We start from the raw sequence: 17,629 nt of genomic DNA, 5'->3' as shown, positions 1-17,629 counted from the left end.
GCAAAAAACGTAACAAGATCCTTTAAAAATGTAACAAGATCCTTTAATAATTTGTATCACGTATCCTGCTGTTCTACCGGCCCGCTGAGTCCCAGCATGGTAAGCTTCGGCCAGAATGGGCTGCGCGGCTTTCAGTCGCGAACAGAATGCGACAAGCTCACTCTCACCGCCAGGTGCCGTACTCCACGCAACTTTATCCTAAATCCTAGCTCCTACCGTCCCTTCTTTCACTCCCAGAACGCGGCGCCAGAGATACTCCGCTAACTTTAAACTTAGCCGCTACAAGAGGTGGTCGGGGCATTAGCTAGTGGAGACTCACAACCAATCAGCACTCTGAATTTTGTAGTGCACTCTAGGATTGGTCATCGTGCCCTGAGAGCTCCAATCCCAGGTCACCTTACTCATGAGCAGCGTTGGACGACTCACAGAATGCGTTTGACTGTGTGATTGGTTGTTATGCGACCTGGAAGTGGCCACATTACGGACAAATGACATGCCTTTGAAAGATCAACAACGGAGGCAACTATAAGGCGGAATTTATTGACGCACCGTGTAAGTAGTGGGCTCACCGTATTTTTGCATACATCCTCTGCCCATTAGTAACCGCTTTTTTGTTCCTTTCTTAGTGAGTCGCAGCCAACACCATTGGAACGTTCACTATCCTCACCTGCTGAGAAAGTAGTTACCAATATTGACTGGAGAAGCAGTCTCTGCCTGCCCCAATAGTTATCATCAACTTACCCAGCACCAGCTACCACCTACTGCTATAATAAACACTATTCCCTTCTGCAACAGCTGCTCCTACTCCTACTCCTTGCTCAAGCAGTCCCAGCCACCACAGGCCTGCATTTGTCAACACCAACCACTAACGATGTCGCTCCGTGCAGTAGTCCCCATCACCGCCTGGCAAACACTACCTTACCGAGCAGCCACCGCCTCTAAAACGTGCCCCAGCAGCAGCTACCGACCCTCTGGTCCAGCAGCTGTCGTGCCCACCATCCCTCATAATTTATTGATAACAGCCCTTTAGCCCCCTTAATAGTTAAAGATCTGTCTAAATCTGCAATTTAGGGTGACAAATTATTTTGGATAATGATGTTTATGATAAATGTAGTCGTAACTGATGAACTATTGGTATTGCACTTGAAACAATATTGTTTAGAAATTTAGAATGTGCTGAAGTTTAGGTCGGCCGCATTTGAGCAGATATATTATTTTATTAATATGGATGCTGTTTTGGTGTTCTGTTCATCTTGCTCCTGCTCATTACCCCTTGTAGCGCTTGCTAATTGCGCCATGCAGTGGCGTAGCGGGCACGCTAATGATCACAGGAGCCGGCAGATTAGGTTTACACGCGGCTCCGACTGACTAGCCGAGGCCCGCCTTTATTATTCATACCAGCGAACGTCTGACGTCACACGTCAGTGTTCGCTCGTTCCGATCACGTGGGTGTGCTGGAACGCCACCTCGTGCGTCAGAACATTACATTCCTTCCAACCTTTATTAAACAACAACATTTTAACAATGCGTTTCAGGTAAAATGACGATGAATCTGTTACCAGTCTCAGTTCTTGTTGACTACACCAAATAGTCCGCCAGCTGCGAAGATGGCGCCGGATTCCTTCATTGACCATACCGGCTCTGTCCACCTCGGTATCCAACTGCATTCAGGGATCTGCTCTCGGAGGTGTTGTGCTACCCTCGGGGTGAGGGAGAGAGAGACAGATTACCCCTGGGGGATGCTGGCAGGGATCGAGAACTTTGGTCCATCAGATTTTCGTCATCGGGTGGACACTGGTCTGTGTCCTGGTTTTCAGGTGATTGACTCCGGGGCAGTCTTTCCGATTCTGACCCGGGTCCTACAGGAGTTCCAGGATACGCTTTCTTGAAGAAGGATACGTCTCTCGTGACAGTCTCTGCTCCCCTCTGAGTGGTCACCATTGTGCCAGTCCGGCGTGTGACGGTCCACGGCCGGTGCTTGAAAGGAAGTCTGAACTTGCTCCCAGGATATCGATCCTTGACGTATACTTGATCTTGCGATTGCATGGTGGACTCTTTGGCTCCTCTCCGCTTGCTGGCCTGATTGTTTGAGCGAGACCTGTTAGCTAGGGTCTTTTCTCCACTGGCTTGCTTGGGGACCCAGGTTGGGTGGTGAGGAAGTGTGTCACTCAAGGTACGGCCCATGGTTGCCGTTTCCGACGCTGCCTCCGTGGTGAGGGGTCATCATGTATTCTCTCAAGAAGCTGTAGATCGCCCTTTCCAGAGGAGATCCGTCTGCCACCGCGATGCGTATTGTCTTGTTGAGGGGACGCATGAACCTTTCCACTTCCCCATTTGCTTGGGGCCAGCATGGAGTGATCTTGCGATGGTGGATTCCCCATCCTCTCAGATATTCTGCAAATTCTTACCCCTGGAAGGGAGGTCCGTTGTCTGTTTTTACCACTTCAAAGATGCCATGAGTGGCAATGGTCTTCTCGAATTTCGCGATCACCTCACTGGCTGTCTGGCTTCCCACAATTTCCACCTCCGGATATTTGGTGAAGTCGTCAATTATGACCAGGGCATAGCGTCCGACCGGGAGATGTCCAATGTCCGCACTCACACACTCCCACTGCCTCTTGGGATTTTCTTCAGTGGCCACAGGGTGGGGTCGATCTGCTTGTCCTGCCGCTTGACACCAGTTGCATGCCCTCACTGTTTGTTCGACCATGGCATCCATGCCGGGGAACCAGACCTTGGCCCTCAATCTGCTTTTGGTTTTCACCATTCCTTGATGCCCTCGGTGTGCTAGGTCTACTGCCTGCTGGGTGAGGCTAGTCGGCATCACTAGTCTGTGGCCTCGTAGGAGACATCCTTGGCCGTTGACGGATAGTTCTCCTTTCACTCTCAGGATGGATTCCAGCGTCGGCTTGGCCTGGGGGGTCTTCCGGCTCAATGACTCTTGGATAGCCTTCCACTCTCCCGACCTGACTGTCTCCGCGGCTGCCTGCAGGCATTCGTCACCTCTTGAGGCTTCAATGATTGCTGCTAGGCTTATGGGAAGGGGTCGTGATCTCTCAGTCACTAGACGGACAAACTCTTCTGTGTCTTCCGCCTCCTCTTGTTCCTCTTTAGTGGCTTGTCGGGGATGCCTGGATAGATAGTCCGCCGGGTTCGTGGACCCGGGTTTGTACTCCACTCTGTAATCGTATCCATAGTAACTGGAGGATCCATTTCTCAATTCTTGGTGGCGGCTTTGAGGCTGATCCTTGGAAGAGAGGTATGAGTGGCTTGTGGTCGGTGGACACCGTGAAGTGGTGGCCATACACATATACATGGAAATGCCTACAGGCCCAATGAATGGCGATAGCTTCTCGCTCAATTTGCGAGTATCTTTGCTCTGTTTCGGTCAGGGACCGACTGGCGTAGGCGATGGGGGCCCACTCTCCGTTGTTCTGCAATTGAGCCAGTACTGCTCCTAGGCCGTAAGGGCTGGCGTCTACGGCCACATTGGTGGGTTTTGCGGGGTCGAAGTACGACAGGATAGTGTCTGCCGACAAGGCCGCTTTCGTTGTGTTGAAGGCTTGCTCTTGTTCAGGGCCCCACTGCCACGTGGTTGTGGATTTGGTCAATTCCCTGAGAGGCTTGGTAAGGTTGGATAGCCCGGGGATAAAGCGCCCGCAGAAATTTACCATGCCCAGGAAGCTCCTGGCTTCTGAAATGTTCGTTGGAGCGGGGGCCTCCTGGATGTCTTTCACTTTATCTGGGTCCGGGGCTACCCCTTGATCAGAGAATGTATATCCGAAAAAGCTGATCCTATTCTGTAGGAATTGGCACTTCTCACGGTGCAGAGTGAGGCCAGATTCTTGGATCCTCTTAAGGACTCCTCTCAGCCTCTGGTGGTGTTCTTCCACTGTTGATGCGTAGATCAATAGATCATCGCTAACGTTTAGCACTCCTGGGAGTCCGCTGAGGACCTCTCTAATGGTGTTCTGAAACACTTCAGCTGCACTGGAGATGCCGAAGTTTAGGCGTCTGTATCGTTTGAGGCCTACATGGGTGGAGAAGGTGGTTATATACCTCGAGTCTGGATGGAGTGGCCGCTGGTGATAGCCTGATCGGAGGTCCATTTTGGAGAACCACTTGGCTCCGTTCAGCTCTCCTAGGATATCGTCAATAGTGGGCGTCGGGTGTCATTCCCTTTTTACGGCGGCCTTGGGGAGGCGCATGTCCATGCAGATGCGGACTTGTCCGGGCTGTTTTGGCTTCCTGGCCATCACAATCGGGGATACCCATGGGGTTGGTACGCTGACTTTCTCTATGATGCCTTGTTTTTCTAGGGCCTCCAGCTCCTCTTCGACCTTCCGCCTCAGATGGAACGCAATCCGCCTGTGCCTCAACGCCACTGGCTGCACCAATGGATCAATGTGCAGGGACACTTCTTTTCCTTTCAAACACCTGATTCCTTTGAACACCTCGCCAAACTCCTCCATGATGGTTTCCAACTCTTCTTCCAATACTGCCATGGCAAACGATATTAGTTTCAATTCTTCGGCCGATTGCCCACTCAACAGCATGCCGCTGCCTTCCTTCGTGACATAGATGGTGGTGCCTATCTTCATCTCTCCGTGCTCCACGTCGGTCTTGAAACATCCGGTAAGTGGGATGGGTGTCTTTTGGCCAAACGCGAATACTCGGATTTTCGCTTCTCGCAGCGGAGGCTTTATGCGCAGTTGGTTGTAGACGTTAGCCGCCATCAGCTCAATGGACGCCCCTGTATCGATAGTCGCTTTTACCTCCTGTTGGTGGATCATGATGCAGCATTTAGGAGGCGGCGCTTTTTACCTTTTTGGCTGGTTGATTGCGAACACATAGTGTACTGGGTACTCGTCGGTGTCCTCGTCCATGTCTTCGCTATCCGGCTCTTCTTGCACTGCTTGTGCAGCCTCCTTCTTGGCCTTTGTGGAGGTGGACCTGCATACTGCTGCAAAATGGTTTAGCCACCCGCATGCGCTGCATTTCTTCCCTCTTGCTGGGCAATCTTGCATGCGGTGAGGCTGGCCACCGCAGTACCCGCATTCCTTTTTCCTGGTTTCCGGTTGTCTCCTTCCTCCGGTTTGCCTCACTTTGGGACTTCAGGGGTGTGGAATTGTTTAAAAAATGTACTTGTCCAGTGGACAAAACTGTGCAGAAAACGACTTGTCCTGCAAAGCAATCTACTTGTCTTACCTATTCCCTAAATCAATTAAACTGACCGCCAAAAGCGTATGTTTGGTCTTAGAGAGTGCATTTTAGACATCCTAGTGCTTGAAGCATTGAAGCTGCCTCTTGGGAGAACAATGTCAACAAAGAGGAAGAATACAGGCATCAGAAAATTACACTTTACCCGGTGTACGCTGTACTGGTAAATCAATATTACATATTTACATGATGTACTTTTTGGTACAAGATATTTACAATGAATATAAAAGACGTTCACAAATTAGCTAGAACCAAACCGGTATCTGATAGCCAGGCAGGAGTCAGAGGTGCATATAAATATTAACTGTAACAATGTCGATATATGAGTGCCCTACACAGTGAACCATGACTTTCCTAGTTCTCATGAGAAGAGCAGAAGACAACTTCCTTTTTTAGGGGATGGTTCTTAAGATTTCAGCCCACATAGTTCAAGGAATCATCTATCAAAATATGTGAGCTTTTCACTTGTACAAATTGGACACAGTGACATTGTTATGACAAATCTTGCAGCCAATTTGGGGTGGAGGTACATTTAGACCTGTGCTGTAGAAATCTCGACATTCCCAAACGGAACACAGATAGTTCTAGAAGTATTACTAAGGTGTGCATGAGAGTCGATTGCAATACTGGTTGGCTGGTCAGTAATATCTTAAACAAGCCCAAGAGAGTATTATTCGAGTATCAGGCAGTCTTGAAAGAGATTGCATACTGGAAATCCAAGAGGTCTAAAGTAGAGGCCAAGTGCTAACTACCCTGCATCTGCTAGTTAAATAGAACTGGCACAAGGAAAGATCATGTTCTGTATTACCTATCTAAAATAACTTATGTGGTGGATAATATTGAGACCAAGGAAGTATCATTGCTTCTCTTATGTATATTGTTAGTTTCAGCACCCGAGGTACAAGCTGCAGAAATGTGTGCCTGTGAAAGTAAGCTGGTACGTGTATACTGTGACAGTAATTGACCGCAGTAATTGAAACCTTAATGTTCCCTTTGGATGGTGGTATGCTTCTGCAGCGCTTAGGAAAGAAATTTAACCACTAGAAAAGCTGTGCTGTTAGGCTTCATGGCAACTCAGAGCTGCTTTCAGTAGGCCAGGAAGAGAAGTGGTTAGCACTTGCTGAAACAGTAATTTTCCAGTCAGGACAGTCTGTCCCCAAATAATGATTGTATGACGAAGTATTGTTGACAAACATATTGTTGTCTAAAGATATTTCACAAGAATATTGCTCCTTTGGGTCCACAATATGCAGATCACTCTCTGTGGGGGCAGAGAGTGGAAGGTTGCTTACTTTTTGATTCCAAGTCTTGAACTTCCCACTTAAGAGAAATGCTAATTACATTTGTACATCGATAAAGTGGATTCTGACTTAATTTACTATTAAAGATCATGTATGCAGTGTTATTGGGCCTCAGACGTGTTGTTAATCTAGGCAGGTCCGTTTTCAAGATCTGAGACCCCAAAGATTTGCCTTTTTAAATAAATTACACTGTGGTATAACCAGACACCCAGTACAATAAGGTGACTGGCAGGGCAAATCTAGCCAAAAGAACTCTGGGGCCTGATGACAAAAGTCCCTGACAATTTTAGGTACAAGATTTTGGTAACCTTATTTAATTGAATTTAAGGCGCAGGGATTTTAGTTTGTGTTAAATAAATTATTTGCAAACCTGCCTGCAAAGGCAAACTAGGTTTTGAACCTTTTAATTTCTTCTTTCGGCCTTTCATTCCCGGATGACGAAGGGATAAGTCGAGGACACCTAGTTTTCCAGGTAGAAGGCATTGGCAAGAGGCAAGACCAGATAAGGCACCGGGTAAGACGTGAGAGGCTCATGAAAATGGAAGTAACGGCCAGCGGGACAGGAGGCTTCATGAGAACCCGTAGGGAAAGTAAGGAGCTTTAATGTAGACCCTGGTTGAAACATGAGAGGCCCTGGGGATCGGAGCAGGGGCTGCAGGTGAGGCCAGTGGGGAGCACAGACACCAGATAAGTGCAGAGGGAAAGCAATGTGCTGAGGCAGTGGCCCATGAATTATTTCACTGCAGGCCTCAAATACGAGTGAGTGGGGCGCGACCTGGGGGCTATATCTGAGAGGCCAAAGGGCAGCACATCAGAAGTATGAACAAAGAGCCCAGGTGAGAGCAGGGTCTGCCAGCCTCTTACCCGCCCATGCAGTGCCTGTTCTCGGACTGCAGACGCTGCGTCATGTTTCCCTCTTGCTCTAAGGAATGAAAGGGGCCAGAAGAGGAGCCCGGAAACTACAAGAAAGCTTCGTGGAGAAATACATAAATCTGTTAGCTGACAGCGCTGTGCAATTTCTGTATGCAACCTGCCAATTCGAATTTAACCATGCTCATATTCACTGGAGACGATGTGGCCCAACATCCAGAGCGTCCGGTTTTGGAGCTGAGGAACCAGGTTCGATTTTTACTGTCTTTTCAACATCCTGTGAGCTCGAACAAATCTTTTAATCTCCTCGTGCCTACAGCAATAAAATATGAATGCGTCCTTGTGTAATGTGACTGGCTCTTCTATAAGGCACTTTGTTTCAGTCAGGTGTCTCGATTTACTGTGGTGCATGATCTCCTTGTCCTTAGGACAAACCAGACATTAAAACTTCTTGCCCTTGCAAGGAATCTAGATGTCTCGGGCGTCGGGCGATATGAATTCCCCTCCCCTGGGCCTTACTACGTTCACTTTCTCCGCCACGTGGGCCTGTTCTGATTTGATCGGGCGATGCAGGGCCGCTTTCATGTGTGACGCCCTTGCCAGCGACAGTTCTTTTGACCGGCCTAGCGTGAGGATGTCCACCAGCGGCTTGCCGTCTTCCTGGAGGATGGCGACTCGGACTTTGGAGGAGTAGCACCCTTGGATTATTTGTCCTCGGATCTCTTCCTGCTCGTCACGGAATCCGCAAGTTCTGGCTAGCTCCTTCAGGCGGCCATGGAACGCGTCTAGAGACTCTTCGGCTTCTTGCTTCTCTTGACGGAAGATGAATTTTTCGTAATCTCTGTTTGCCATGGGTTCAAAATGGACATTTAGGGCGGTCAGGAGGGTGTGGTATGTTTTCGGAGTGGTTTCCACGAGGGTTTTGTATATTCGGTGGATATCCTTGCCACCTAGATGTAGTAAGAGTGCTCTGCGCCTTTCTCTAGATATCCCTGCCCCCTCAAAGTATATTTGGAGGCGATCGGTCCAATCCCTCCAGCGCGGGGCCAGGGACGATGGGGAACCATCGACGACGAATGGCTCGAGGGCCAGGATTGACACCATTTTGGCATGTGCACCGCATGCTGCGTAGGATGTGTACCGTCCCTCTTCCTCCTAGGCAAATACGTCGAGATTCGACGCCCTTTGTTCCACTGGGCACCGTACTTGCCCTTGTGTCTCCTGTGGGGCGGTTAGATCGAGGTCACCAGCCCAGGCATGGGGTGCTGGCACTGCAGTCCGGCGTGGGTTTTTCACCTGGCCTGGGAAGGCAAACGGAGGGCGCTGTTCCACCTGTAGGCATTCCGTGAGCCCGTGGAGATGTACTGATGTCCGGGCCTCAAGGGGATGAACATACCTCTGACCCTCAGTACGGCGTCTGCAGGCACAGTTGGGCCTTCCAGGGGCCTCTGTACAAGGTGGATGTGCCGACAGGCTTCCTTGGATCCGGCGTAGAAAAGGGTAGACATCCCACTCTCGTCGCCTGGTAGCTTTTGCTATTTGCGCCATGCAGTGGCGTAGCGCGCGCTCGCTAATGATCACAGGAGCCGGCAGATTAGGTTTACACGCGGCTCCGACTGACTAGCCGAGGCCCCGCCTTTATTATTTATACCCATGAATGTCTGACGTCACACGTCAGCGTTCGCTCGTTCCGATCACGTGGGTGTGCTGGAACGCCACCTCGTGCGTCAGAACATTACATTCCTCACAATCAATGCTTTCTCATGTCTTCTCTCCACACAGTCTTCGCAGAGCACAGGACACTGGCGAAACTGGTTATTTTCCTTAGCGCACATATATAGTGAAGGAAACTTTTTGTGTACTGAAAGCATCAGCTCTACTAGGTCCTTCATCTGGAATCTATGATGCAGGCTCGCTAGCATACACTAGTGTAATTGTATTTATATAGGGCTTACTACCCCTGACGAGGCATTGAAGCGCTCTACCAGGGGAGGCTACTCCGTAGTGATGGAGGAGCGTCGCCCCACAGCACAGTGCCAGCAGATGATAAAATGATAATAACACGTTATTATAATTTTCTTTATGCTGCCTGAGCTGTGGAATGAGATTTGAGTGGGGCCGGGCATGTCAGGGAGTAGTGTGCACCTCTAAGTACGAATGTCGGTTTGGCTGGCAAAAAATACATGCACCCATATGTTTGACTAACCCATCTGTGTTGCACAACTGGGTTGTAGAAATGTCACAGGCTCCATCGCACTATGTGAGTGGCAAACGTTAGACCAATCCTGGCACTGCTCTCATGGCATGAGAGCAAGAAGTTATGAGAGCAGTGTCTGGATTTAGTGGGTAGCCTGTGCCTTGAGGGCCCATCCCCTTCCAGCCCGACGAGAGGAGCAGCGAGGGGGCCTGTAGCGTCAGCAGGAGCGGAGCAGCAGGTTAGTCTTTTATAATTGTTCCCCTCTCCAACCCTGCGGCCGCCCTACCACTTTAGATAGGCAGCTGATGTCACTGCTCTTTACAGCACACTACTTCAGAACCAAATGTAAGTGATTAATCCGTTACTGTGATTAGTCATGTGTGCTTAAGAAAAAAATTGCATCCAGTTACTTTGTGACAGAATTATGTTGCCCAAGGAGTCACCCAATGTAGTTGAGATGCTAGATAATAATGTTCTAAATTGGGTACCTCTAAGCCTCCCTGATCCGATGGTAGGTGTAGTTTCACAAGTGCTACTTTGCATGATTTATTCCATTTTAACTCACGGAGCATGCACTCAATGGGCTAGATAAAGGATGACGGTAGATATAGGGGCAAGTTGGTGAAATAATAAAGAAGTCGAGGAATCGCCGCCATCTTTATGAGCAACACCCTTCCTGCTAATAAAAGGGTGAGCTTTTTCCAAAAGGTCATCTGTGACGCCAGAGAGGTGAGTGCTCTGGTAAGGTTGCCGTCAAGTCCTGATAATTGTGGGACACCATAATGCCCAGGTATCGGAACATAAATGATTTCCAAGTGACTGGGGCATCTTTGATAAACAGTGCCAAATCCGTTGTGCTGGGATCGAAGGGAAACAAGCATGATTTCCCCTAGTTAACCCGTAACCCAGACAGACTGGTGAAGAGAGTGAGTGTATTGGGTATAGCATCCGGAACCATTCCAACATCTCGCAGGTCATCAGCATATAGTGATATTGAGTGTGTGTCACCACCCAGTGGTATGCCCCATAGGCCAGCGGGAGCACACATGACCAGGGCCATTTGTTCGATGGCTAATAAGAAAAGGAGGGGGAGAAGGGGCAGCCTTGTCTGGGGCCCCATCCTACCATTATAGGCTTTGACACCAAGCCACCAGTCTTGACTCTTACTGTAATACAGTAACTTCGCCAGTTTTATATTATAGATCACTATCCTGTATCGAGGCAGGACACTGAAGAGGAAGGGACATTGGACAGTGTCGAATGACTTCTCCAAGTCAAGTACCATTGCATCCAGAACAGGGCCAAATACGAGGAGCATATCACAGAACGCGAAACAGCCGGTGTAGGTTAAGCGAAGTAGTACGGTCCGGTACAAACTCATTCTGATCACTATGTATTAAATGGGGTACTTATGGCGCCAGTCGCCCCACAAGTATTCAAGCTAACCCCTTGTAATACATGTTCAGTAATGCCAATGGTCGGTAAGAACCAAGGTGGTGGGATTCTCTGTCAGGCTTCAGTAGAGTGACCAGTGTGGCTTCACACATAGAGTCCGGCGAATGTGATGAGTGCAATGCCTAATTGTATACCTTCTGTAATTTCGGTGGCAAGAGATCTGTCCCTGAGGATAGAGTTCACATCGTACCCTGAATCTCAGCTATTGTGATGGGAGTATCTAGTTCCTAGCTGGTCTGGAGTTAGTTTAGGGAATGGAAGGTCTTCAAAAAACACGATTTATTTCCGAGGCAGAGGCCTCCAGGGTTGATTGGTATAACGACGTGTTTCTCGTGTTGTGTATATCATTAAATCACTAGAGGACTGCAATGGCGTAATGGGGGCTTCTCAGCTATTCCTATTGGATCAACCATGCAAGAAGGGTTTCGGACCCAGTGTGCCACATAATTTAGACACCTCAACCTCTCTATTAACACTGTGTATTGTCCTCGCTGTCAGTAGTCCCGAAGCACACGAGGGGTAAATGGACATGCGTGTCTGAAGTGTCAGTAACTCGGGCTCCTCCTTTTGAGACTCATTCTCCACCTATCCCCACAACCGGCAGCCCAAACCCAGGCAGTGGCCTCTTAGCGTCGCGTTAAATGCATCCCAGTCGGACAGGACGGAAGTCGCTGTTCCCGTGTTGTGGTCAAAATAACCCACAGTGGTAGTGTGGAGATATTCACGGAGGGTGGATCTTCCAGCGTAGCAGGCTGCAGGCGACACGTGGGAATCGGAGAGGGCTGCATGTCCCAAGCCAGTGATCTATGTTGAGGATTATGGTTGGAATGTGTGCGACCCAAAATACTCAGTCTGTATAACACATGGTAGCAGATGGGGCGTACTCAAAGCCTTGTCTATGCGAACATGTAAACTATGTTGGGTTGAGTAAAAGGAATACACTTGTGTGGCAGGATTGCGGTTTATCCATATGTTCACTAGTGCCCATTTTTTTTTAGTCCAGTCCCTAAACTTCGAGGCGCCAGTAGATGCCGTTGTGCCTCTCAGTGGTGGGAATTAACAGTCTAGGTCCATGTCCAATATGCTGTTAAAAGTCTCCCCCTATCACCTAGGGCAGGTCACTCCGTTTGGAGAGTATCTGCGACAACAAACACAAGAAGGGCCCCTGGGCTGTATTAGGCGCATATGTATTGCCTAAGAAGAGGTGTCTGCCATCTAGTCTGCCTTTTAAAGAACAGATCTCCCTTCTGCTTCTGTTACCACCTCTTCTACCAAAAGTGGAGTGCTCAGAAGAACCCAGACCAGCACTCCGCTAGCAAACGCTGAGTAGCTTGCGGCAAATATGTGTCCCCTTCATCTACGCTGCAGCTTATTTGTCTCGAAGTGTGTTAAGTGTATTATTGTAGAAGAGCTATCTGCATGTTATGATGTTCAAGGTATGAGTATACTGTGTATGTGCGGAAGGGGGTGGGTACGCCCCGAACGTTTCAGGTCATAATACGTTGTGGTGCAATGATGTGTCTATGTCTAAGCCAAAAAGTTGCAAGGGGTAGGGATCGTTCATGTGATCATGCTTAAAGTTAACACCTAGGGTCAGCAGAATGTGCACGCAGCGGAGCCTGAATGAACTCAACTTAAAACGTGATGCCAACATGGCAAGTTTCTAATACCAAAAGAGCGATCCTCTCAAACGGGAAAGGGCTCTGCAAACCAGAGTATATGCTACACTAATCAAAAGGAACCCCAAAAGTATGTGGGTGTGAGGGCACATAGCTTTGCAAAGCATTCAGATGCAACATATCCGCCCAGTAGCGAGAAAATGAAGTACCTCCAGCGACATCTCAACCTTATGTCAGGAAAACAATTCCGTATCAAACAAAGGCACAGAGGGGCAAGTTTAACGAGGTCCAACACACATGCCCCACTAGTTCAGTGAGCAAAGGAGGGTGTGCAGTTCCTCAGAATCCAAGTGAATGAACGTAGAAAGACAGGTGGCAATGGCACACAGTGTTGCTCATTCCACCTGGAGAGAACACCTGACGCCAGGTATTGCAGCGCCGACCTGACGAGGGGCAGGCTCATATGATGAAGCATGACACCTAGCTTGCTAGGTGTGTGAGAGCCCTAGTTCCGACAAGGGAATCCTCCTTCCCCTTGTGCTCTCTCCAGGTGGAATGAGCAACACTGTGTGCCCTTGCCACCTGTCTTTCTACGTTCATTCACTTGGATCTGAGGAACTGCACACCCTCCTTTGCTCACAAGCAAACAATTCCCCCTTCACCCTTCCACTGGGGTAAGCCAGTATTTCCATTGCTCCACGCCAATACCAGTCAGACATATAAGTGACAGTTACATATCTATGCCTAGTGAACCGCATACAGAGAGGCAAAGATGCCGTAATAAGCAACTGGCTTTAAAGGATATATTGTATATCAAATAATTCCTTCAGACGTCTGTGGGGTGATATCCGGCAGAGTCAGTGAGTTAGTGTCTGATGGAAATATCACTGAGGAGCCCTTGTCTCCAGACAATCTGACTGATACTATGTCTCTGTCTGCAAACCAGAGTACATGCTACACTAATCAAAAGGAACCCCAAAAGTATGTGGGTGTCAGTATCTTTTAGCCAGGTCCGAAATCCGTTCGCCTCCCGTGCAGCCAGTTGACGTTCCTTAATTATTTGTTCTAGGTTTGGGACTGCAGTCAGTTTAGGTGCACTGTTTCTTCTCTGCTGTCTATGTAGCTCAAGTGATTTTACCACGTCTCCTTGCTCTTCTCCCCTGCCAGCCGGTTGGGGACCAGTAGTTTTTCCAGATGTTTCCAGCCAATCCCATGTGTCTTTCGGCGTGTCAAAGAACAGAGCCTTACCTTCAGCCACTATTCGCAGTCTCACAGGGAAGAGCAAGGAAGCTTTGATGTCAAGTTGTCGAAGTTGGTGCATTACTGCTAGGAAAGTGCTGCATTGGCACTGTACTCGTACAGTATAATCCGGGAAAAACATCATCATAGCATTCTCCAGTCGGAGCAAAGCTTTTTCTCTCATGTGTAAAGTTTGTAACCTAAAAATAGGACACTTAGAAATGCTATTTTAGATTTCTTGAAGTTTAACTTGTAGTCATATTCTGTGAATCCCAATATTATGCGATCCACTCTGACCAAATGTTATTTAACTCATCATACATCAGGTAGATATTATCTACAAGGACAATGCGTCTGCGTCAATATCTTGTAGAATTGCCACTGTGGAGGCAGCAAACAGTCCAGGGCTGTTCTTCTACCCCTTAGGGAGTTGTGAAAAATGACGCTGAAAGCCCGGCGCAAGACGGAAGTTCAGTATCTGCTTTCAGGTGATATATTTTATTGGAAATGTCTAATGTTTTTTTTATTTCTTGCGAACTATATTATTTATAAGTGCTGTACATTTATTTTAAATTGCAAATGTGATTGTATGACTGTTTAAATGTCTGTAGTCCAAGATTGTGCAATGTGAATGATCCGGTTTCAAAACTGGGAAAAGGAGATTATTCATTTGAGAGCGACAGGGTTCCATTACCCCCTGGTACTCCATCTGGGAGAGTATTTCTCTAACAGGAGCTTTAGCATCCTGTTGTTTGGGATATTGTGGTTGCACTTGAAGTATGGGCATTATATGATAAGGATAATCTTATCCCAGCCGGCATGATTGCTATAATAAAGTGGGGCTAGAGCAAGAGCCCATCCTGCAGCATAGGCTTCTTTGATGCTGTCTGCTACATTCGCAGAAAAAGATGGGAGTATTGCATCCTCACCTTGTGGGGGTGTCTGGACAAGCTATGGGGGCCAATCGACCTCTGCTAAGAGAATGTCGTATGATAAAGTCACATTTTCCCAGAATATTACTTTAATGGTGTGCTGTATGTCACCTCAATTTGTATATCTAAATTATATGAGCTGTCTTGAAGGGCTACGCCGCTGTCCGGGGTTTCAACTGTAACAAAGTTACTGTTGCTGCCAGAAACTCCTGGAGATTCTGGCGCACTATAGTAACATCACAGCACTGTCGAGGTGAGTCACCGCCCACATCCTGTTCATAGGAGTTCCCAGTATTTGTCGCATATTTTGCAGTTACAGCAGCAACTTTCTTTTTCTGAAATTGGGGTTAAATTTGTGGAGCTTTCTCCTCCTTTAGCTGCACATCAGAGGAGTGTTGCGAGTCCCTCTTCTGTTTCACGTACTCTTCCTGTCTGTGGTCAGAACACCCTCCTCTCTATTATTGTTTTTCTGGTGAGTCCTGAAAGGAACGTGAAAGACTAGTGTCAGAAAGCTGATACCTATCAGATGCTTTCAACAGTGTGCTATCACACAAATTATAGCGTCTGTCGGAGGACTCCAGAGATAGAGATCCCCATTGAGCTTTATCTTTTTCTCTAGGTTTTAGTTTGTCCCATCGTTTTTTAACCAACTCCAGGTTCCTCCTAGCAGTGTCTTTGTCAGGACTTGGTATGACAAGTTGTGCTTTACTGGGTATGGTTCCCAAATTATTGCATCCTATCAAAGTATATGCTTCAGTGATAATTATAGGTAGCTCATGTTCCTGTTTGAGCTGTGCAAACTGCGTGAGCTGCTGGCATAAAGCCAGATAAGCTGCTTCACCTTTAATGTTAGACAGAAGCGTAAAGACTATGGGAAAGTTTCCCATGAATTTCATCCCCAAATCATGGGCAACAGCTGGTCCGTGTAAATTCAGAATTTGTCTTAACACCTCCGGCAAGACTGACCTAGATAGAGTACCATGTGTGATGGTATAGACTGCCGCAAAGACTGTGCCCCAAGTGGCACAGTCACCTTTTATGGGAACCATCCCATGAGGTAAGCACATAGTCAATATTCTGTGCTTGCCTTATGGTCCCTCAAGGGGAAACGCGGCTCCAAGTTGATAATTTATGTCTTTTTTAGGTCAAGCCTAGGCTGCGCGCCGGCACGGTCTCTCGACCACGCCCACAACTTTCCATTTGTTCCTTTTTGTTCGTTTCTAAATTTGTTTCTTTTCAGTCGTGAAATGTTGCCCTTTGTCCTGGCTTTGGGTGTGTTCTTCACTTTCGTGGGGACTGCCCCTGTTACATGTCCCTTTATTTTTTTATTTATTTATTGTTTCTTTGGCACACTATGTCTTCGATTGAATTGATCCCACATTGTTTCTTGCTTGCCCGTGGCCACTCTTGGTCCTGTCCCGCAACCCGTCCCGTTTATTGCAATCCTCTGGCCTGCGCTGTCAGTGTTGGTCCTTGGCTCTGGCTTGGCATTCAGTTGCTGATAACTGCATAGACTGTTTATTTATTTATTTTTATTTATTTACTTATTCGGTGTTTTATATAGCACGGACATGACCGAATAGGGTATCAGAGTGCTTGACAGTTACATAGTCTTAATCTTAGTACAGCAGGTTTGACACAAGCATAAGCAAATTAAGAGCGGACAACACTTTGAGAGCAACAATTGTGCTTAAAAGCTCATATGTATATATACACATTGATTTTAGCGAGAAACATTTGTGCTTTCATCATCATTTTCATCATCATATATACAAGTCCTGATGACTACTATTGATCGATTTGTATTAACAGGGTGTGTGATCTTGAAAATAACCTAACAGAATCTAGTCTACTGTTCTTATGGGAGGAATTTGCTCATAAGAAATGTCATAGCTTCTTTTTTTAAAGCTGAGGCGGACGCAATATTTCTAATGTTTGGAGGGAGTGAGCTCCAAATTCTTGGTGCCGCACCAAAAACAGCTCTGTCATACATTCTCTTCTTTAGGAAGAGAGCAGGTTTCAGTAAGAGATCTCCATGGCTCCGAGAGACTCATCTGCCTCCTGATAATTTGATATTCCGGGCTAGGTATAATGGTGTTTCATAGTAAATTGCGTTGTGTGTGTGATACATGCCATCTTTAATTGAATTCTTGCTTCGTACGGTAGCCAATTAAGCACTTTCAGATGAGGGGTGATGTGGTCAAATTTTCTGTAGCCTGTAATAAGTCTTGCGGCCGCATTGAGACATGTTTTTAGTGGGGCTGTAGAAAACTTGGGTAGTCCTGCTAGAGTTGTGCATCTGTATTCGATCCTCGAGATGACTAGTTCCTGGACTGCCTTTTTGAGGTCTGAAGTAGCTACGAAAGGTTTCAGTTTTATAAGATAGCTTAAATGGAAACTGGCATTTTTTGCCATTGTGTTAATGTTGGTCTGCATGTTCAGGCTCTTGTCTAGCACTATTCCAAGAGACTTGGTTGAGTCTACTAGATCCTGGGTACAGTTTAGTGCAGTGATCAGCTTGGTCCATTCCATTATATATTTCGTGCTTTTTTGGGAAGAGATGAGAAGAAATTCTATTTTAGGCAGGTTAAGCTTGGGATGATTATTGGTTAGCCAATGAACGGTCCTCTTTAAGGCCTGGTTCATGATGTTGATCTCTTCCACAAAGGAGATCTTGATATGTAGCTGTGTCATCTGCATACATGTGAAAGGAGATGTTTGCCTGCTGTAAGATTTCTGTTAGCGTTTCTACATATAGATTGATTAGAGCCAGGGATAGTGTTGATCCCTGTGGTA

General features: G+C 47.4%; 1 protein-coding gene across 1 annotated transcript in view; it reads left to right on the top strand.

Annotated features, from left to right (window-relative positions):
* Nucleotides 1-441: 441 nt before the first annotated feature.
* Nucleotides 442-17,629, top strand: part of EI24 (EI24 autophagy associated transmembrane protein) — a 314,169-nt gene continuing 296,981 nt past the window's right edge. The window contains exon 1 of the mRNA XM_086957152.1: nucleotides 442-552. The gene's annotated coding sequence lies outside the window, so the exon portion shown is untranslated. The remainder of the gene's footprint in view (nucleotides 553-17,629) is intronic.

The sequence above is a fragment of the Lissotriton vulgaris genome, chromosome 2_1 (assembly GCF_964263255.1).
Source record: "Lissotriton vulgaris chromosome 2_1, aLisVul1.2, whole genome shotgun sequence".
Classification (NCBI taxonomy): domain Eukaryota; kingdom Metazoa; phylum Chordata; class Amphibia; order Caudata; family Salamandridae; genus Lissotriton; species Lissotriton vulgaris.
This window is presented reverse-complemented; position numbering and strand designations above follow the sequence as displayed.